Here is a 23,123-nt window from a genome sequence, read left to right on the forward strand (position 1 = left end):
CCCAGGTAGGCTTTCTAAAACATAGACTATCTAGTGAACCTTTCCTCCAGCACTTGAGAGAGGACCAGGACATTCCGGGTATCACATTTGGCAGTACCATACTGAAACTTGCTGCATAAGCGGTCAACATATTAATCATTACCAAAGATGCCACCTCTGCCATATCGGCTCTAATGTCATCAATCCAAGGATTCTCCTATGTCTCAGGTTCTTTGTTTAATAAAGGCAAATCTGTGGTTACACTTCTTAATCACCAAGGTAACAAAGACATACTAGGGACCTCTGTATATTTGCGTGCCAACATGGATGTGAAGGGATGTATTAAATATCTAGGACTAAAATTCACCAATGATCTAATCACCACTCTAAAAATGAATCATAAAAACCAAAAGGCTACTTGAGGGCTGGTCCCCTAAATTCTTTTCCTGGTGGGGTAGGGCTGAGACCTTGAAAATTATGATAACACCATTAGTTAACTACCTCATCAGTATGCTGCCTATGACATTCTCCATACACTTTCTAAAAAAAAATAGATAAGGCTTTTAATAGCTTTCTCTGGCAAGAAAACAAACTGAGAATCTCACTCAAAAAACTCAGTTTAGCCAAGGACAAAGGAGGTCTTGGCCTACCCATCTTCAGAAACTACCAAACAGCCTACCTCTGTAAGTAAGGCACTAAATGGTTAATCAACAATCCGGCATATGAAATTCCATGGGTAGCAGTAGAAAAATCTCTCATAAACGATATACCTCTTGCGGCTCTCCCAACAATGCATTCCCTCCATCTTCCTCATTCCAAATATATCATATCAAACACAAAGAATGCCCTCTTATGCTTAGACACCCAATACAGAATTCCAACCTAGCTTCTTTATGGAATAACCCCAAACTCCAAATTAATGGCCTTCTAATATTCTGGGAGGAATGGGCGGATAGGGACATCAGTCTAATGATAGACGTCTACTAAGGGACCTCGCCACTACCCTTCTCGGCATTGCAGATACGAATCAACCAACTTGTGGGACACCCCCGCGCCGCACGGCCACCAGCTGCTGCGTGTGCCCCCCCAGTGCCTGCCTCTGCCTCAGCGCCGGCCTCGCAGCCGCCCTGAGAGCTCTCCTTGGTTTTCCCCCGTTTTTTGACCAGAATTTGTGCTTGTTTCTTAATTATTTCTTCCTGTGCCCTGATCGCGTGTAACAGTATTTTTTCCCCCGTTTTTGTCCAGAATTTGTGCTTGCTTCCTTTTCTCTTCCTGTGCCCTGATCGTGTGTCTCTGCATTTTTACCCCGTTTTGTCCTGATTTTGTGCTTGTTTTCCTGTTTCTGCCGTCTCTCGTCGTGTTGACCCCCGCTCCCGCTTCCCGCCACCGCCTTCAGCCCCGCCCCTTTTCTCTTCTGTTTCCCTCCCCGCTCCCGCCTCCCAGCTGCTCCGCCCACCCGCGCACTTGGCCTTAAATGGCGACCGTGCGACGCAGGTGAGTGTGACCCACTTGTGGGACACCCCCGCGCCGCACGGCCACCAGCTGCTGCGTGTGCCCCCCCAGTGCCTGCCTCTGCCTCAGCGCCGGCCTCGCAGCCGCCCTGAGAGCTCTCCTTGGTTTTCCCCCGTTTTTTGACCAGAATTTGTGCTTGTTTCTTAATTATTTCTTCCTGTGCCCTGATCGCGTGTAACAGTATTTTTTCCCCCGTTTTTGTCCAGAATTTGTGCTTGCTTCCTTTTCTCTTCCTGTGCCCTGATCGTGTGTCTCTGCATTTTTACCCCGTTTTGTCCTGATTTTGTGCTTGTTTTCCTGTTTCTGCCGTCTCTCGTCGTGTTGACCCCCGCTCCCGCTTCCCGCCACCGCCTTCAGCCCCGCCCCTTTTCTCTTCTGTTTCCCTCCCCGCTCCCGCCTCCCAGCTGCTCCGCCCACCCGCGCACTTCGCCTTAAATGGCGACCGTGCGAACGCGCAGCGTTGACGCGCAGCGGGCGCGCCGATTGTGCGCCGAAGGCGCGCCAAAGGTAAGCCCGTCTGCGCCCGTCCGCGCCTGGACCGCGCCCAGTGCCAGGACCCCTGGCCCCCACCGACGGAAGCCGACCCGACGACCCTACAGCGCCGCCGACCTCATCGCACTCAACACCGGCCACATCCCAGGATGTCACCGAGCCGCCCCTAAGCACACCCACGGACCCTTCAGCTGCCTCGCCTGCAAGTTCACCTGCATCCGGACCTTCCCTGCACCCGCCAAGCCGACCTCCAGCAGCACCCACCTCAAGTGCATCCTGCTCAACACCCGCTCCGTCCACAGACACGCCGTAGAACTCTGGAACCTGCTCGACACCACCGCCCCCGACGTTGCCTTCATCACCGAGACCTGGATGAACACCTCCTCAGCCCCAGACATCGCCATCGCCATCCCAGAGGGCTACAAGATCACCCGGAGGGACCGCGACAACCAGACCGGAGGAGGCATCGCCATCATCCACAGAGACACCATCCGCATCACGACCAACACCGACGACACCCTCACCACCGCCGAACACCTACACTTCCAGATACACACCAACCCGAAGACCACCCTCAGAGGCACCCTGATCTACCGACCCCCGGGACCGCGCACACGATTCAGCGAGGACATCGCCGACTTCGTCAGCCCGCACGCTCTCCCCTCCGCCGACTACATCCTCCTGGGGGACCTCAACTTCCACCTGGAGAACAACAACGACCGCAACACCATCACCCTGCTCGACAACCTCGACAACCTCGGACTCAAGCAGCTAGTGACCACCCCCACCCACCTCGCCGGACACACACTCGACGCCGTCTTCTCATCCAGCAAAGACGTCACCTTCAGCCACGCAACAGGACTCCACTGGACGGACCACAGCTGCGTCCACTTCACCTTCAGAAGAACGACGATCCACCACCTCCAGCAACAGGTTGCTCGAAGAAGCTGGAACAAGATCACAGCCGACCAGCTCACCGCCTCCCTGAGCCAGCACCCTCCCGCCAACTCAGCGAACCCCAGCCAGGCCGCCGACAACCTCACGAAGTGGATCAGCAACTGCGCGGACGAACTCGCCCCTCTGAGGACCCCGCCCAGCAGATCCTGCAGCAGAAAAACACCATGGTTCACCGACGAACTCAAGTGCTCCAAGAAGAACTGTCGAGCCCTCGAGAAAGCCTGGAGAAGGGAACCAACGACGGACAACATGACCACCCTCAAGCTCGCCACCCGGAAACACCACCAACTAATCCGCGCCACCAAGAAAAATGCATACAAGGACCGGCTGGACAACAACGCACACAACTGCAAGGAACTCTTCAACATCGTGAAAGAGCTCTCCAACCCCAACGCCGGAAACAACGACATCACCCCGTCGCAAGACCTCTGCAACTCCCTCGCGTCCTACTTCCACAACAAGATCACGGACATACACAACAGCTTCAACAACCAACCAACGCAAGCCACAACCGCAACGACGCCACCATCCACCACCCTCCGCACCTGGACCCCGATCAGCACCGAAGACACCATCCGCACCATGAACTCCATCCACTCCGGATCTCCGACTGACCCCTGCCCTCACCACGTCTTCAACAAGGCCGACGCTGTCCTCGCACCCCACCTGCGGGACATCATCAACACCTCCTTCGACTCCGCCACCTTCCCTGAGAGCTGGAAGCACGCCGAACTCACCGCTCTCCTCAAGAAACCCACAGCAGACCCCACCGACCTCAAGAACTACCGTCCCATCTCGCTCCTCCCGTTCCCGGCCAAAGTCATCGAGAAGACCGTCAACAAACAGCTGGCCGCCTTCCTCGAGACGAATGGATCCCTCGACCCCTCACAGTCCGGCTTCCGAGCGAACCACAGCACCGAGACCGCCCTCATCGCCGCCACCGACGACCTTCGAACTCTGATGGACAACGGAGAAACAGCGGCCCTCATCCTCCTGGACCTCTCCGCGGCTTTCGACACTGTCTGCCACCGCACCCTAGTACAGCGCCTCAGCAACGTCGGAATCCAGGAGAAGGCACTGGAATGGATCACCTCCTTCCTCGACGGAAGAACACAAAGAGTCCGCCTACCACCGTACAAGTCAGAGGCCACCAAAGTCATCTGCGGCGTACCCCAAGGATCCTCGCTGAGCCCAACCCTCTTCAACGTCTACATGAGCCCCCTCGCGGCCATCGCACGCCAACACAACCTGAACATCATCTCCTACGCCGACGACACCCAGCTGATCCTCTCCCTGACCAACGACCCCGCCACCGCCAGAGCCAACCTGCACGAAGGGATGAGAGACGTAGCCGAATGGATGACGACCAGCCGCCTGAAACTGAACTCAGACAAGACGGAGGTCCTCATCCTGGGCTCCACGCCCTCCGCCTGGGACGACTCCTGGTGGCCCCCCGCCCTGGGCACCGCACCCAAACCGACGGACCACGCACGCAACCTGGGCTTCATCCTGGACTCCTCCCTCTCCATGTCCAGACAAGTCAACGCCGTCTCCTCGTCATGCTTCAACATCCTGCGCATGCTACGTAAGATCTTCCGGTGGATCCCCACCGAGACGAGGAAGACGGTCACCCAAGCCCTCGTCACCAGCCGACTGGACTACGGCAACGCCCTCTACGCCGGAACCACTGCCAAACTCCAGAAGAGACTCCAGCGAATCCAGAACGCCTCGGCGAGACTCATCCTCGACATCCCCCGACGCAGCCACATCTCCGGACACCTGAGAGATCTGCACTGGCTCCCGGTCAACAAGAGAATCACCTTCCGGCTCCTCACCCACGCGCAAAAAGCCCTACACGACCAAGGCCCGAGCTACCTCAACAACCGGATCAACTTCTACACTCCCAAGCGCCTCCTCAGATCAACCAACCACGCCCTCGCCGCCGTCCCCCGCATCCGAAGAGCGACAACAGGAGGAAGATCCTTCTCCTACCTGGCCGCCAAGACCTGGAACTCACTTCCGACCAATCTGCGCCTGACCCAAGACCACCTCTCCTTCAGGAAGAAGCTCAAGACCTGGCTGTTCGAGCAGTAGCGGCACCCCCCCCCCCCAGCGCCTTGAGACCCTACGGGTGAGTAGTGCGCTATACAAATGACCTGATTGATTGATTGATTGATTGATAAATAACCTTGACTTTTAAAAACAATTAAAACTGAAAGTACAGATTGTAAAAAGCTCATTCTCCACTGCTGATCCATCACTACCCCACTTGCTAGGTCGTCTATTCAAAGCAGGCCACATGGTATCCTGATATACAACTCCTTCTACCTAACCCACGCAAAAATCTCTCTTGAAACGAACTAAAATGGGAAATGGAACTAAACACAAGTAACATTTCTACAGATTGGGGAAATATGGACAAAATCCCTTCCTCAAACAAATTCTCACCAGTCCTCTTCAAAACAAAATAGATGATTATTAACAGAACTTATTGGATCCCTTCTAGACTTTACAAGACCGGGCTTACCCAAAACCCCAACTGCTGTAACTGTGGTCGCCATGAAGGTAATCTATCTCACATGCTATTCTACTGCTCCATCCTCCAGACTTACTGGGACAAGATTTTGCATTTAATACATTTGATTCTAGACCCCTTGGACCCCCAATTAAAAAAACAATAACAATTGTCACCTACTGGATCTCATGATTACTCTTACCTGCAATTCGATACTGAAAAACTAGAAAAATGTAATTTAGTATCGGTATGAATGTGGCAAGAAGTGCTCACTTTTCTGAGCGGGGCTGATAACTTTGCATTACAGCTCTCCCCATGGCGTTCCTCACACAGACCGATATGGACTCACTGGATGCCATTTCCTTCAATTTAGAACCCCCATGAATACAGCAGACTAGAATAGATGCCCAGGCATTTATCCTGATTACACACCATCCCACTCCAAACCGTCTATGTATGTATTTGGCAGATAATTGAAGATACTGGATCCATGGAACTATTAATGTAAGGGTTGCTCAGTCTTTTCCCTTCCTCTCTTTGCTGTATCCCTTACATACCAGTGTAGTGCACTGCACCCTCTCTGTATATTTATTTATTTTACCACTGTACTTATGTTCGCTTATTGTTAGACCTGGCATCATTGGTGTGAGTCTCCCTTCCATTTTTTACTGATTGCCTCCTCTGTTTTGATATGTTTTGCTGGTTATATGCTTTGGACACTGTGTCACTGCTATTCAGTGCCACAGTGCAAGTGCTCCCTATGTTCAATTGATGTATTGATTAGAGATTCCATGATTGGGTTATTTGATTTACTTGTCAGATCCTAGGACAGTGCACGATGTGTGCCAAGGGTTTGTAAATCAAATGCTGCTGGTGGGCTTGCAGCACTGGTTGTGCCACCCACAGAAGCAGCTTGTAAAATATCAGTAGGTAAGACTTGAATTAGTCCCTACTCCTCGGTACAAAGTCCCAGGAATTAATAGAACTGTATTTTTTTTGCACACCACCTCCAAATCCAATTTTTTCAATATTCTTTTATAATTTCTTTACTTCATTGTCTTTTTAAAGAACATTTAAGATACAAAATCACAAAACAACCACATTAATGACTGGATGAATCATTTCTCATTCCTTCTAAACCATTCTTATAACATTTGGATGCTACATAGTTTAAGCAATTAAACCATGAGGTAGTACGATACACACAAGAGGAGGTCCGTCAACTCTCCACTACATTCAAACAGTGTGTAACCAATTTCTTTATTGGTATTCAAGTTCCGTTGGACTCCCCGGTTCCTTGGGGTTGACGCGTTTTGGCCAGGGCATTCAGGCCTCATTAGGACTTCGGTGCAAGGAAGAAAACACACCTCCAGGCAGGGAAAACTATTTTTCAAGTGTAGCCTCAACAGGGGATAACAATCTGGCTGTAAACTCGGCCACCAATGGAAACTCCCCGGTTGCTTCAAGATGCGGGAAGTCCAACACTACTTCCCAAGTGTGGGCGGTGTCTGTGTAAAAGACTATAGACGTGCTGAGTAAATATCGGAGTTTCTTCCTGGTGTTCCAGCGTGTATGTCTCGCTGAGCATGGCGCCTGTGTTTTTATAGAAGAATTAAGCATTCTACTCGGACACCTGTGGCTGAGGCGCTATGAGCGTGCGGCGTTCGCAGAGCTCCCTGCCCATGGCACCCTCCGATATTTACTCAACACGCCTATAGTCTTGTGCACAGACAACTGCCCACAATTTAGGGACATTTCAGTTACAACTCGTAGGCAAAAGGACCCTTCCCAGCGGACTTGAAAGACACCTCATGGAAGATGGACGGTTCAAGAGTCACCCCACCCGTGGTTACCCAGGAGACCAGGTTAGCTGTCCCAGGGCATTTTTAAGAAGTTATGTTGGGAACCGCCATAGACCCCAATGGAGGACTTCAAGCAAGAGCTGCTGGCGAAGAATCCTTTTCCCTGAGAATTGTAACTGTGGCGTCCCCATTCACTTACATTGAGCACGTGGTCTTGTAACCACTTAGCACCCAGCCTCTGTGGGGATCCTAGGTCCTTACCCCGGGTGGCTCCTTGGTTCCCCAACACTTTTAAGTCTCCTGGGTCCATTCTCGACTTCGTCGTTAGTTGCTTTCCACTATTTATGTATATGGGTAGGTCTCCCCCTGGAGCCCCCTGTATTTTTGTACTACTTACCTGTTGCAATATCGAAGTGTAGTGTGTATTGTAATTATATCTCCGGGTTAGAGATATTGCACTTGGTTAGTGAGTGTCTGTAATAAATAACTATTTTTATAACTACACTGTGTGGTTCTTTTTCACTTAATCTGCACTATAAGATTAGATACGGGTGAAACGAGCTGCTTTACACTCCTCCTAGACTAAGCCTGAAGGCTGTTCTCCACAGCTACCACTTAGAGAGATTTTTAAGGTTGTCTAAACCACTAAAAACAACATAAGGGTTGTCTGGATTGGTGCAGGGTAGTACACTTGAATAAGTTGGCACCATATACCAAGACAGCCTCCTACATTGGTGGCAGCGGTGGCAGTGTGGTGACTCCTTTACTCAAGGGAGATTCCATTGGGTGTCTTTGGATATTCACAGGTCCTGGATGGTATCTGTATGGAACACGGACACTGACGGTGCAGAGGACTTGCAGGATGAGGTGGTCAGGAGCAGACGGAGTCTTCCCGGTTGCAGTTTCCCGTTTCCAAAGCGAATCCAGATGTGGTCAGTTCGACGTGGTCTGTATGACTTGGTCAGAATGTCCAGATGGTTGAAGACGACGCGGAGGTTGATCTGAATTGAATCCCATGACAAATCTAGGGACCCACCCTCAGGTAAGCCCTTAAGTACCCTAAAGTAAATGTTGGGATGATTCAGGGGCCCCTCCCAGAGGAGGGGCTGGACAGAGGGGAGGCTACTCCCATGTCCTTCACCAGGTTTGTGCCAAAGTGGGAGCCAATGGTTCCCTGGACTGGTTTGAGCTGGAGTATGGAAGGAGGGCACCAAATGTGCCCCTTAAGCAGTCTGAATGATGCCGGCCAGCACCCCCACCCTGTCCCAATACCGTAATCCCTGTCTGGGAGGTGGTCACACCTCCCTGTGACAGGATACCTAATGTTCTGCCTTCCCCTGCTCGAGCTTGGCTCAGCGGTGGGATGGCAGAATCATGTCTCAGGTCGGCAGCAGCCCTAGCTTGCTGTCAGGTTCTGGAAAACTGGTACCAGGTGTACTGAGGGCCTCCCGACGGAGATTTACAGTGCATGGAAACTCACCTCCCACACTGTTTACAGTGTGGGGGTATGATATTATAGTGTTGGGGTATGATTCCAACATGTTTGATACCAAAGATACCAGGGTTTGTTACAGCCAGTGTAGAGAAGGTCATCACCTAATGACGCATGGCCACTCTATATATCATAATGGCTGATGCACTGACAACCTGGGAGAATGGACTTCGACGGTTGCAGAGGTGTCCGACTCATGCAGGGGCACCTCACACTTAGAACCGTTCACCCTGCCTTTAGGATTGAAATGGCCTACTAGAGGAGTGACTTAGATGTTTTAAGTGCATTGATATTAGATATGAGGCAACCTATAGCTTTTGTGAAAGGTGCAAGCACCAACTCACACAGGCTGTAATGGCAGGTCTGTAGTCAGAGTTTGGAGGGTCCCTTATGGGTGGTATAATACATGCTGCAGCCCATGGGGGACCCCTGGTGTACCTAAGCCCTAGGAACCTTAGTACCATATACTAGGGACTTGCTAGGGTATACCAGCTGCCAATCAGGAATGTACTAAGGAACTCACCTTAGCCAATTTAGGGAGGAAGCACAGCGACTGGGGTCCTGATTAGCAGGATCCCAGTCAGACTAGTCAGAAAAACAGTATGACACTAGCAAAAAGTGGGAGTAACCATGAAAGCTGATCCTTCTTTCCAACAGAAGTGGAGGAGTAAGCATCTGTGACAAGAACAGCAGCAGAGAGAGGTGAACGGAGGAGAGAGCAGCAGAGGTGGGAGCATAAGAAAGAGCAGAGCAGACAAGAGGACACTAAAGAAGAGACAAGCAGGTGGATAGAGTGGAGCAGAGGAGAGGTCAGTGAAGAAGAGAGCAACAGGTGAGAGCTGAGCAGAGAAGGGGATAGTGCAGGAGAGAGTGGAGTCAAGGAGACTATAACGAGGTGATATTAGCAGAGTGATGAGAAGCAAAGGAGGGACCAAGGAACCGGACTTCTATCTTCCCTGCCCCAGACACAGTGACTGCCACCAGGTTTATCTCCAACAACCATGGACATGAAGAAGGGCTATAGCATGAGGCAAGTATTGAGGGTCTGGTGGGTTAAAAAGTCTCACTACAACCAGAGAAAGAGGAATAAACTATCCTCAACTTCACTATTTTATAAGTAGCCGGTCATAATGAGATAATAGTTGGGATTGACAAAGCCAATTTCATAGATTGCAAAGTGTTGTGAAATCAGCCTCAGGTTGCCTGTGTGCACACACAGCCCTGTAGGTTATTTTGAAATAATCCTGATTTAGGCCAGGTTTGGTAACTACAGTCACAGTTACTAAAATGCAGGTGAGGTTTACATTATTATTGAAGAGTAGGGAGGAAAATCAAACGTGACTTGTATTTCCCAGCATTGTATTGTGAAGTAGGCGCAAACTGAATCCTGTAAATCTAGTGATAAAGCACAATAGCGAGGTTTTAAGGTAGATAGAGTAAAATCCTGCAAGGGAACATCACATTGTTCCTAAAATAACAAGGAGAACCCTATATTTAATTGTTAGGGAAGTGTGTTCCTTTTGATCAGCTATAGTAGGGTGAAGCTGTGAGGATTATCTAGTATAGTTTGGAGCTTGTAAAAAGCATAGCATCCAAGGTGGTGACATTTTCGACCACTACTGTTCTGAATGCTGAGAAAATTTAACATAAACCAAGATGGCACATGGCCTGTACCTAAACCACTGCACCACCTTCTGAGGAACCCCTTGATCCCAACTTTATATAATTATATAATAGTATATAATAAACAGTATGAGAACCTAGTGGGATTTACTGTCATTACTCCAATGTACCAACTGGTACTAAAATCTAATCTTCCATAATGTGCTGCTAGAGCAGATGGACAGATTTCAGCTTCAGACTGGTGGAGTAATGATGGTTATTTGTTGAGTTGATCTTGATTATTTAACAGCCCCGATGATGTTGAAATGCTTTATTGCATTACAAACAGTGAACAATTGTATGAACAGATCCCGAATTCCAGATCTTTTAATCTTAAACATACAGTCCCATTCTGATGATTGCTAGTTGCCATTTTGCTTTAAACAGAATATGAGACTCGGGGCTAATTGTTCAAGATCAGTTAAGTGATAGAATGATCTGTAGAATGTCTGGTAAGAACTACAATCAATTTTTAATCTTCAGATAGACATTTAGAAACCATGAATAAAATATAACTGACAGTTTTGTCGTTGAGGTCCATGATCTGGAATTATTCCACAAAAAATAAATCCACAAGGAAAAATCACAATTATCAGAACATTTCAAAAACCTGGAAAAGTATGTTTAAAAAACTGCTCCATGAAAACCATAAATTAAAGGAAAAAAAATAATGTTGATTACAATGTAACCCATTTTATTTCTTTAAAAAAGCAAATAACATATCCATAAATAGGGAGAGTCCTCAAGTCCGACAAATAACCTGTAAAACATATACATATTATAAAAAAGCAGAACATTGCATGAAACCAAAAAGGGGGTGGGGTCTCACACTACTCACACACCGGCGGTGTCGCCCCTAAGGACTCTGGTTAATGTAGTTATGTGTTCCACGATGCATCATCTTTCGATCTTCTGCTGTCTTCGCTCTCTTCGCCATCCCTGGACACGTGTTTCGGGGAATCACCCCTCATCAGCAGGGATAGGCCATGTTCTGGGGTTGCCGATGGCTGCCAAATATCTGCCAGGTATAGTACCACTCAGGCGCGTAGGTGCGGGGTCCCAGGCTCGTCAGCCGGTGGCTCAAGGGAGCTTAATGTTACAAAAAGGGGGTGGGGTCGCACACTACTCACACACCGGCGGTGTCGCCCCTAAGGACTCTGGTTAATGTAGTTATGTGTTCCACGATGCATCATCTTTCGATCTTCTGCTGTCTTCGCTCTCTTCGCCATCCCTGGACACGTGTTTCGGGGTATCACCCCTCATCAGCAGGGATAGGCCATGTTCTGGGGTTGCCGATGGCTGCCAAATATCTGCCAGGTATAGTACCACTCAGGCGCGTAGGTGCAGGGTCCCAGGCTCGTCAGCCGGCGGCTCAAGGGAGCTTAATGTTACAAAAAGGGGGTGGGGTCGCACACTACTCACACACCGGCGGTGTCGCCCCTAAGGACTCTGGTTAATGTAGTTATGTGTTCCACGATGCATCATCTTTCGATCTTCTGCTGTCTTCGCTGTCTTCACCATCCCTGGACACGTGTTTCGGGGTATCACCCCTCATCAGCAGGGATAGGCCATGTTCTGGGGTTGCCGATGGCTGCCAAATATCTGCCAGGTATAGTACCACTCAGGCGCGTAGGTGCGGGGTCCCAGGCTCGTCAGCCGGCAGCTCAAAGGACCTTAATGTTACAAAAAGGGGGTGGGGTCGCACACTACTCACACACCGGCGGTGTCGCCCCTAAGGACTCTGGTTAATGTAGTTATGTGTTCCACGATGCATCATCTTTCGATCTTCTGCTGTCTTCGCTGTCTTCGCCATCCCTGGACACGTGTTTCGGGGTATCACCCCTCATCAGCAGGGATAGGCCATGTTCTGGGGTTGCCGATGGCTGCCAAATATCTGCCAGGTATAGTACCACTCAGGCGCGTAGGTGCGGGGTCCCAGGCTCGTCAGCCGGCGGCTCAAGGGAGCTTAATGTTACAAAAAGGGGGTGGAGTCGCACACTACTCACACACCGGCGGTGTCGCCCCTAAGGACTCTGGTTAATGTAGTTATGTGTTCCACGATGCATCATCTTTCGATCTTCTGCTGTCTTTGCTGCCTTCGCCATCCCTGGACACGTGTTTCGGGGTATCACCCCTCATCAGCAGGGATAGGCCATGTTCTGGGGTTGCCGATGGCTGCCAAATATCTGCCAGGTATAGTACCACTCAAGCGCGTAGGTGCGGGGTCCCAGGCTCGTCAGCTGGCGGCTCAAGGGAGCTTAATGTTACAAAAAGGGGGTGGGGTCCACACTACTCACACACCGGCGGTGTCGCCCCTAAGGACTCTGGTTAATGTAGTTATGTGTTCCACGATGCATCATCTTTCGATCTTCTGCTGTCTTCGCTGTCTTCGCCATCCCTGGACACGTGTTTCGGGGTATCACCCCTCATCAGCAGGGATAGGCCATGTTCTGGGGTTGCCGATGGCTGCCAAATATCTGCCAGGTATAGTACCACTCAGGCGCGTAGGTGCAGGGTCCCAGGCTCCTCAGCCGGCGGCTCAAGGGAGCTTAATGTTACAAAAAGGGGGTGGGGTCGCACACTACTCACACACCGGCGGTGTCGCCCCTTGCATGAAACCATACATCACAAACTAAGGCCTACCCTGCTGCAAAAACGCACAAACAATTGGTGGAAGGAAGGCTTGCATTTTGTTTAACTACTGGCAGTCACTCTTAGTAGCATTCCAACCCATGGTTCTTTTGCCCACTATGACACCTGCGTTTAGACCCAGCCACATGCAAATCAGTCTTGACCCTGTTCCTTAGGAACAGCCCAGCCCGAACTGCCAGTTCAGATCCTCCTTGAAACAGAATGCAAGCAACCCAAGACCAGTTTTGCCCTGGCAACAATATTTCTATCTCTATGTTTTAGTCAAACACCAATGGAATATTATCAATTAGGACCTCAGTCTCTTTCTTCTTCAGGTTTGGTTAACGCTAACCTTTACTGGAAGGCCAGTTAAATGTATATTATTAAGCCTTTACTTGATTTTCCAACCGTTTGATGGAATACAGAAGATTTTCATTCTTTTTCATTAATAGTAGGAGATCGCTAGTTTGGTTGTGGAAGCAATTCCCTTCTATTGCAGACATCTTGAACTTAACCTTTTGGCTTTCTCTGTTGCTCCACACATCCTCATAATGCTGGTGTTTTGTTGTCAAGCTAGTTTTATACATCCATAAACTGCAAGATCATCTCATCTCGTATGCTTTCAGCACTATAATAATCTCACCCATGGCATTCTGTCTCTGAATGATTGCCTACCTTCTGCCTTTGGATTTACTGTTTCTTCTAACAAGGGGTCATATTTACAAGTGGATATAGCCACCAGAACAACGTTCTGGTGGCAATATCTCCTTCTCCTTATTTACAAAGTAGGGTTAAGCCACTTAATGTGGCTTAACGCCGCCTTGTAAATAAGGCACCTTTTCTCGCTTCACTTAGAGTGAAAGGGGCATGTAATGGTTGTTGCAGTTGGCGTTCCGCCGCAACCCCCATTGCTTTTTGACGTTGTACCATATTTTCAAGGATGGGGCATCGCTAAAAACTAAGCCCTGGTAATACCTGGGGGTCCATTAGGATGTAGGGCGGATCGCCACCACCCGCGGTGCCTGCCACTTTGTGCATTTTTACCATTGCGGCGGGTGCTGCAGAATGCACCGCCCGCCACAATGTTAAACTTGCGTGATGCGCCCGCCAGTGTGGCGGGAGCATCCTAATATCACCCATGGGACCGCCGCACATATGGCGGGCAGTCTCGTTCTCCGTCAGGATGGCGGGCGGAAGAAAGTCCGCCTGCCATCCCAATGATGCCCCTGGTCTTAGAATGGTGATACGAGGAGAAATCATTAATTTCTCCTCCTTATTTGCTCTTTCCGTGTGTGCTGCATTCTGCAGCACACGTGGAAAGAGCAAATCGCCTTTCAAGATTGTTTATGTGCAGGAAGGTGTCCCTTCCTGAACATAAACTATCTCCACTGCATCACAGGCACCCTTGCAACATGGCGCAAGGGTGCCTGCAGTGGTGCTAGGCAACTTTATAAGTGCCAAAGCAAGGGAAAACACATGGGTGCGCTGTATTTTCTTTAAATATGGGGCATCCCTGCATTTTAAAATTTTCAGAGTGCAGCATTCTCAATTTTGGCGGAACACCGTGCTCCAATATCTTGTTGTAAATATCCCCCATTGTGTCTTGTTTTAATTCCACATTGCTCTGTTTCTTGTTTGCCTCCCCCATTACTAATCAACTGTTCTTTTTGGGCTTGCATGAACAAAGTTTTTGTGTTGATATTCTTTCCTGCATGGTGGTAGGTGATTAATTAACTTTTGTTTTGTGTTTGTCTTCTTGACATGATACCACTAAAAGAGAATATGCAGCTCAGATGGTCATTAGATCATAAGAATAACACCACACACTCACTCATTGTTTTGGACACATGCACACTCTTTATTGTTCTCAAGGACAGGACACTTTGGAGGCAAGGGTAACTCCTCCCTTTAGCCATAGTAGCATCCTGCATATAGTATGCATGTGAAAGGTATCACATGTCTCCAAGTAAGGAGGCAAAAAGCCACAAAGGGCAGACAAAATCTCAATGGTTAGATTGGTTGAAAATCATGAATGATACAACCTTGAAAAGTAAGGCACCAAAACTACCATGAGGCAAGACCATGAAAGTGCCCATCGTAAAGTACTCCAGGAGATAAATACAACTTGGAAAGATGCTGAAGAAAAAGGAAGTACATAACAGGGGCAAAAATGAAATCTAAGATGGCAAAAAATGCAATCAAAAAAAGGTCCACGGCAGGTAAACAGAGCCCTGACTGACCAAGCTTTCCATATATATGGTTTAAGCGAGAAATTACATCAAAGTAAAAGGGGTTACGATAATTGTAAGAAATTGTTGTATTAGTTAAGGGGGGTAGCTATAAGATGCACCACTAAAGTTACTAAACAAACCTCAGCTCGACCTTCTAGTAGCTATGGCACAGAGTAGACAGCCTTAATTTAGAGGCAATGTGTAAAGTATTTATGCAGTACCAAAACAGTAATAAAGTAGAAAAAAACAGTTTAGAAAGTGGGCATACCTTTTTATAGATAGAATGAGACAAAAACTGCAAAAATCCAATAAGGGGACTGGAGATAAAAGAAATTAAAGTTTAAATGCACAAATAGTGGCAAAAGTGCTAGACGTCAACCACAGGCAACTGCTTGCGTTAGATCGAGGCTTAGGTACGATTTGAGGCTGACTGCGATGGAGCTCGGGTCGATGCAAAAACCAGGATCGACCAGGTCAGAAGTTTTACCTTCAGAACTGGGGGCCAATTTATATCCTGGTGGATGGCCAGTTGTTCTGCCAGGGCATCTGAATGAATTACTCCATTGCCCTGGTGGAGAAACCACCCGCCAGATATATAAATGACTGCAAAGCTGGTGGTCATTTATAAAGCATTGCCAGCGACCGCCGTCACAGTGGTTCTTGTCAATGCATTTCGCTATCTGATGCAGGGCTCCGTCAACATGACGGAGCCCTGCACCAGGCAGTTTTCTTTTTAATTTTTAAAAAAAACATATTTTATTGTCAGATTGCACAAAAGTCGCAGGGCTCTGAAGCCCAGAGGTCACTGCAGTATCAATTTATACATTTGCAAGACAGCAACTGACTTTCTTTTACATCAAACAAGGCAACCAAAATACGTGACCTAGAATATCCGTTAGGATTTTAAGCCCCCCTTCCCAACTTACCCCCCCTGACCCTCCCTCCCCTGAGTTGCACAAACAATCAGGCTAGAAAAAACTGTAAAGGAAAAAGAAGAACGGCAAAAGAAAAGACCCATTGTTTGTACACACACACCCCAGGCTACCCCTCAACCCCCATGCGCCAGATCCGACAGACCCGCTCCTGCCCTCATTACTTTGGAAGATCGTCCACAACAATCGGATGCCCCAGCCACAAACCCCTATAGTCTGCCCACTGCTTCCATATTTTGTAATGCTTGCGCGGACATCCCCTGGCAACAAAGATTGGCAGTTCCAGCCCCATGTAGAAATCAAGGCCATTTTTCCAGGCGGCCACCGAGGGGGCCCGTGCATCCTTCCACATTCTGGCTATATCACGTTTCGGCAATGTGAGGCCCAGCTGCATGAGGTGCCATTTATAAACATTACCCCCAATCCTTTCCACCACATGCAGTAGGGCGAATTGTGGTGTACGTGGAAGTGTCCACCCCAGAACCTCCGATAAACAGGAGAATACCCCCCCTCCGGAATCAATCAAGTGATGGGCAAGAATTTGCTCTCCTCCCCGCCACACAAGAGGCACTCCTGGGAGGCAATCAAACCTGCTCGCCATAGTTATACCTGAGTAAAGTAGACCCGCTGGAGGTATTTAAATTGTATGAGGTGCAGCCGCATTGCTATGGCCGCTCCTCGGGTGGGGGGCGGCTAGGGCCTCCCTCCAGTCCTCCACCTCGAGCGTACCCACATCCTCCTCCCATACCCCCTGAAGCTTCTCAAGCGTAGGTGCACAGTGTGTGACCAGGGACTGATATATCCGTGAGATCTTCTTGGTCTCCAAATCCCCCATAAAACCTTCGCCTCCAACGGACTAAATTCGGGTAGTGAGTCAAGGCCCTCTAGGCTAGGGGAAAGTGCATGGCGGAACTGAAGGTACTGATAAAACTGGGACCGGGCACGTAAAAGTCCACCTGTAGATCCCAGAAGGACTTAAGGGACCCATTTCGCACTACATCCCCCAGGGTGGAGATGCCGATGGCATCCCCCCCTCTAAAACCTTGCAAGGCCGCCAGCTGCGACAGGCGCCCATTGTGCCACAGGGGAGTCTTTCCAGTTAGGGTATTCCACCACCCGATTCGCTTAAACGACTGGCGCCAAATTTGAAAGACAACCTTTGTCACCGGTGGTAGTGTAGCACACAGATTCGCTGAATTGAGAATCGTGTGAGACCCCATAAGGTGTCGGTCCAGTGCATAGAACGGGTCCCCCCGCCCCCAGACCACCACTCATTTAGAACTAATAGATGTGAGGCCTGGTAATATGAAAGAATATCCGATGTCGCCAGACCACCTCAGTAGGTGGAGAAAAAGGAAGTGCACAACGCTACCCACACCGCCCCCCAAAGGAATTGCCCCAACACGGAATTCACCAGCCGGAACCATTTGGGCGCGATTGGGTACAGGAGATTCTGCAGCTGGTACAGCAAGCGGGGGAGCGCAACCATCTTAAAGATCTCGGACTTGCCATATATTGTTAAGGGCATATGTGACCAGAACTTTATATCCGCGCAAACGCGCTCCCAAACCGGTGCCAAGTTCCATTCCCAAGATATGTCTGGCACATCCGACAGAAATACACCCAGGTTTCTGAGACCTCCCACGTCCGCCCGCTTTGCCGACGCCCACATGCCCTTGTTTCCCCGAGCTCCTAACACCCTCATCACGGACTTATGGGGATTCATGTACAGCCCAGTCATTTCCCCAAATATTTGCATGATCTCCAGGATTCGTGGCCCCGATCTCTCCAAAGCGGTTAGGAAAAAAAGAACATCATCCACATATAGTGCGATCCTATCGGATAGACCCAAAGCCCACTCAAACCCCCTTAGCTGTGCATCAATGCGCACCCAGGGCGCCAATGGCTCCATGGCTAGGGCGAATAAATATGGCGACAGGGGGCAGCCCTGTCTGGTGCCTCGTCTGATAGGGAAGCTGGACGAGACCGCTCCCACCACACGTCGATGTAGGAGGGCAAACAGGTAAACCCAACTCAGGGGGTCAAATGCCCTTTCCTTGTCCACCAGCAGGAGAGCAGCCAGCTCTCTGTCTGCCGACACGCCGCTAGTGCCACGTGTCCCCGCCTGATGTTGTGTCTCGTCGCCCTCTGGGGCATGAACCCGGCCTGGTCTGGGTGTACCAAGACCGAAATGTGCGGCAGGAGGTGGTTAGCCAGCGCTTTGGCCAAGACTTTGGCCTACACATTAAGAAGAGAGATGGAACGGTAGAAGGCGTGCTACTCTGGGGGCCGACCAGGCTTGTGGAACACCACCACCTCCACATGTATCCAGTCCGGGGGGAGCCGGCCGGCTTCCCTGGCCTCCTCCAACGCCGCCCGGTAATAGGAGGCTAACTGTATGTTATACCGTTGGGTCCGGGCGCCTTCCCGAAGTTAAGCTCTCCCAGGGTCTTACTCAGCTCCTTGTTCGATAGTCAAAGTCAAAAAAGGCTTTATTTCGATAAAAAGTTATCATAAAAGCAACACAGAAATCACAATGCAACAATTTTAAAAGCAACCGTGAACGTGCAATAAAGATTTAACCTATTTAAAAAAAGTTGACAAAACAGTACATTAGGCAATCAATTTAAAAGAAAATTTAAACAGTCAATATTAGCCTTTTAGTTCATTTAGTTTTTACAAATGTGCATGGCAGTTCATAAGGCAGTTCATTTAAACAGTGAATTTAAAATAAAATTAAACAGTCAATTTTAGCCTTTTGGTTCGAATGGACCAAGCCCATGATAAAAATTTGGCTAAGGCACAAACGTAGGTTGCACGGCTGTCAGACATTAGTATCCTGATTGCAGCCGCGTGGCTCCTAGTACCCAGCTGCCGACATAAGTTTTTGAGCCAAACCCTCCTGGGTATTGTATACTCTCTGCACTCGAACATAAAATGTGCCAATGACTCTGGTTTATCTAGGCATGCTGGGCAAAGCTCTGTAATTTGTACACGAGATTTCCAACGTGAAGTAAAAGAATAGAGGGGAAGAGTTCCTATTCTAAATTTGAAGTACAAAGCCCTATCACATGGTTTTTCAATAATGTCAAGGTACACTTCCCGTTTAGGTTGATCTTTGAACTTCAGGAAGTCCTCCGTGAGTCTACCCGTGGTGGTACTAATGTTCCTCTGAAAAAGGATCCAGTCCCAATAAAGTTTCTTAAGAGCTAACTTCGGGGTGAGGTTCTATTTGCCCATGCTTCGTTCAGGCCCAAGTTTACTAGCAGCACCTTCATATCCCTCAACCATTTAATTTTGTGCCACCCTGGTAGTGACATAATTTCTGCTAGGCCTTGCGCATATCTGTTGAGTTCCTCCACACGCCACAGGCGTGCCCATAGCAATAGTGGACGGAATTTTGCAAGGTCATCAATTGGGCGGCAGCCTAAATCCAACATTAGCGGGACTGTAGGAGTACCCTGCGGGAGAGACATAATCGCTCTACAAAATTTCCTCTCTGATCTTGGCAAAGCATCAGTAATGGATGACCCCCAAAGTTCGGCCCCATAGAGAGCAGAACTAACCCCTTTGGCCGAATAGATCTCAAGGACTGTAGCTATTGGTCTTATTATACAGGAGCGTTGTTCTTTCAGGAGAGCTCCTGTGATCCTCTTATGAGTTAACAGCATTTTGTCCAAGTGTGGGGTCCATTCCATTTTGTGTGAAAGGCGTATCCCGAGATAGTCGAAGACCTCTACCCTCTCCAAAAGTTCAGCGTTCAGGGTAGGAGAGCGGACTTGTTTTTTGGGAGGGTTCAACACAAGATATTTAGTTTTCCTTGTGTTGATTACCAGGCCTCGTTTGGTGCAAAAGGATTGAAAGTTGTCTAGGAGCCTTTGGAGGCCTATGGGGGTTTTAGAGATTAAAAGCGTATCGTCCGCGAAGAGGAGGGTTGGTATACGTTCGCCAGCCAGGGATGTCCGATAGAGGGAGCTCCAATTGTTGACGCGTCTCATCGGACACCACTTTAGGCGGGAGAGCCGCAATAAATTTGTCGACCATAACCTCTGACAGGCATTCCCGAGGGGCATAGAGTTCCGCGTAGTAAACAGCAAAGCTCTCCGCTATGGCCTTAGGGTCTATCAATGATACCCCACTCTCGTCCAGCACACCCGGAAACGCCTTGGGATGTAGAGCACCCTGGCAGAGCCAATGAAGCATCTTACTCGCCATGTCGCCCCATTGACAGATTCTGCTATGCGTTGCCAGCCATACTTGTTGGGCCTCGTCCATTAGATGCGAGGCATAGGACTGTTGTGCCAGAAGTAGCAGTTGCACGGCCGGCCCCTCACCCTCCCCCGGCACTGACACACTAGCGCTTCCACCTCAGCTCGAACCAATTCCTTGCGACGCTTCTTACGGGCCGCCACACACCATGCTATGTCCACCCCACGTAATGTGGGCTTCAGCGCCTCCCAAAGTGTCACGGCGCTGGAGACCGACCCCACATTGGCGATAAGGTAGTTCACGCCAGCCTACCTCATGCGACTCTCGTATTCATCCTTCTGCAAGTTCCATACGGATAGGCGCCAACAAAAGGGCTGCCGTCCCTTGCCCATCTGCAGCTCAACTGCCACCGGAGAGTGATCCAACAACCCCCGGGGGAGGATCTCAGCTGAGACCACATTTGTAACCGTCGGCCGGGGAACGAATACAGTCGATCCTACAAAATTACTTATGAATTGCCAAGAGGTACGTAAACTCCCTCCTGTCCCCATGAGTGTGCTCCGCCAAAATACAAATGTCCTAGTGTTCAAGGCAGTTCTCGTCTAATGATCTACAGGCATCACTAGTTGTACATGAATTACAACAAACCTCTCTTCTTACAAAGATTTAGAGTAGGGGATGTCTCAGTCTACTGCCGTTATTAAAAAAAGGAAGCCCAACTCCGATCAACAAACTTAGACAAATACAAAACCCGCATTCACCTAAAATGACAACAGAAAAAGGTGAGAAAGGCGAGATGGCACCTCACGGGCACACCACCAATGGGACCCCTGGCTGGTACTCACCAGAATGGCCCTGTTATCATCATTGGTGCCATCAAGCCGTAACGGAAACGTGTCCTAAACCCAAAGAAAAGACAGTGAGTGGTGCAGTGAACACAAATTATATGTAACAAAACGTACAACACTTTAACACTTAACATATAATCCACTGTGCAACCAGAACAATTTCCTCAGGGCAAACCACTTTAAATGCCACTGGAAAGGACACTGGGCTTTGCGTGCTGTAATAAAACATAAAACATGCATAGTCGAGGTTACCTACTATCCACCCTTGTTCAATTCCCAATGCTATTTTGCACAGTCAAACAAGCATGATGCTGTATATAATGCAATAGTTACCCCTCAGTTAGCCTTGCCTCTCATACCAGCCAAGAGGAATTTAAAAGGAATACAGCCCCCATAGGTGAGCTGGGTCCAGTCTCCCTTCGTTTCTGTTGCTAAACCAAACAACAACAAAAACCGGGGTTATGCTTAAAAAAAATATCCTTATACCTGTGATTAGAAGCTTGCTTATCAAGGTTATACGTTGCAAACCCCATGCAAAGATTACCGGTGGAGAATAACTGTCCGGCGTCTTCTCAGCACTCGAACACCGGAACATTTCTCAGCTGATCTCTTTAGAGTGTGCGCTGCCGGTTTTCGTGCCCTCTGATTGGCTTGTATAATCATGTGATACCCGTGGCCATTTTAGAGCAGTCTCAGGCCAATGTTATGTATGTAACCTGCGAGAGTCTCGCCGAACTCTCACGGTATTACGAGCTCACCAATTTTTATTTGATTTGGGGTCATAAATCGAGATATTAATCCAATATCCCCTTTAGTTACATATTATGTTCAAATAGGGCCCACAGCCTCGCGAATGTGTGACGACGAATACCACGTGTCTCAGTTTATTACCAGCAACATCTCGTATTTAGTAACCGACTATTAATGAGGTTTGGTGGAGTATTCATATTTCTAACTTTACAATGTTTTAAAACTCTCCTAGAAGCGTACGCCATCTTAGATTGGGTATAATCCCATTCCGAGTGCTGCGCTTAGGAGTTTTCACATAAGTTCTCGCGTGATTTCGCCATAACATTGTGTTTTATGATGAAACTTTATTAGTTAGAGACAACAGAAGTGGCACATATATTGATGAACAGTGGCCATATGCTAAAGGTATTAACACAATTAATAACTGAGGGTCTACCATAGACTATCTTTGTGTACATATGTGTGTATAATGCAACAACGTGTAATTAAATAAAACTGGTGAGTTGCATAGGGACTAATCACTATGTGATATTGTTCCCATCAGTTATCTGTTCGGAACCGCCCTAGTCATCATTTGGGCCATTACACAGAGTGGTACGTCCACCCCGCACTCACAAGTGTCCTTACTATTGATAACTGAAAAGCAGTGCTTAACTAAAAAAGTGAGTGAAAGTGCTTACTGTTAAAATTGGATAATGAATTCAAAAGAACCTCTTTTATTTATGACAAGAATTCATCTCCAAATCTAAAATAATTCAAGTGCAAAGTAACAGTAGTTTGAACAAATATCTACTGCAAAATGTTTTTAGGTCGACATGTTTCTGCAGTTGTGTGACCCCAATGGTGTCTACTGCTTCTTCAGGACCAAAAATGTACCTTGCTACTGCTTTAAACAAACGGGTGAGTGCATAAGGAAACAAAAAAAGAAAGATTTCACCTGATACGGTCCTCGCATCTCTGTTTAGGATGAAATCATATCCATGCGTCCCATTTTGAAGGAAAGAAAAAACAACAAACACATAACACAAAGATAGTAAGACAACAATTCACTAGGGAATGTTATCAATTCAATGAGCCATATAATTTAGCCCATGCTAGGTATAACACAGCA

This window comes from Lissotriton helveticus, chromosome 3_1 (genome assembly GCF_964261635.1).
Source record: "Lissotriton helveticus chromosome 3_1, aLisHel1.1, whole genome shotgun sequence".
NCBI lineage: Eukaryota > Metazoa > Chordata > Amphibia > Caudata > Salamandridae > Lissotriton > Lissotriton helveticus.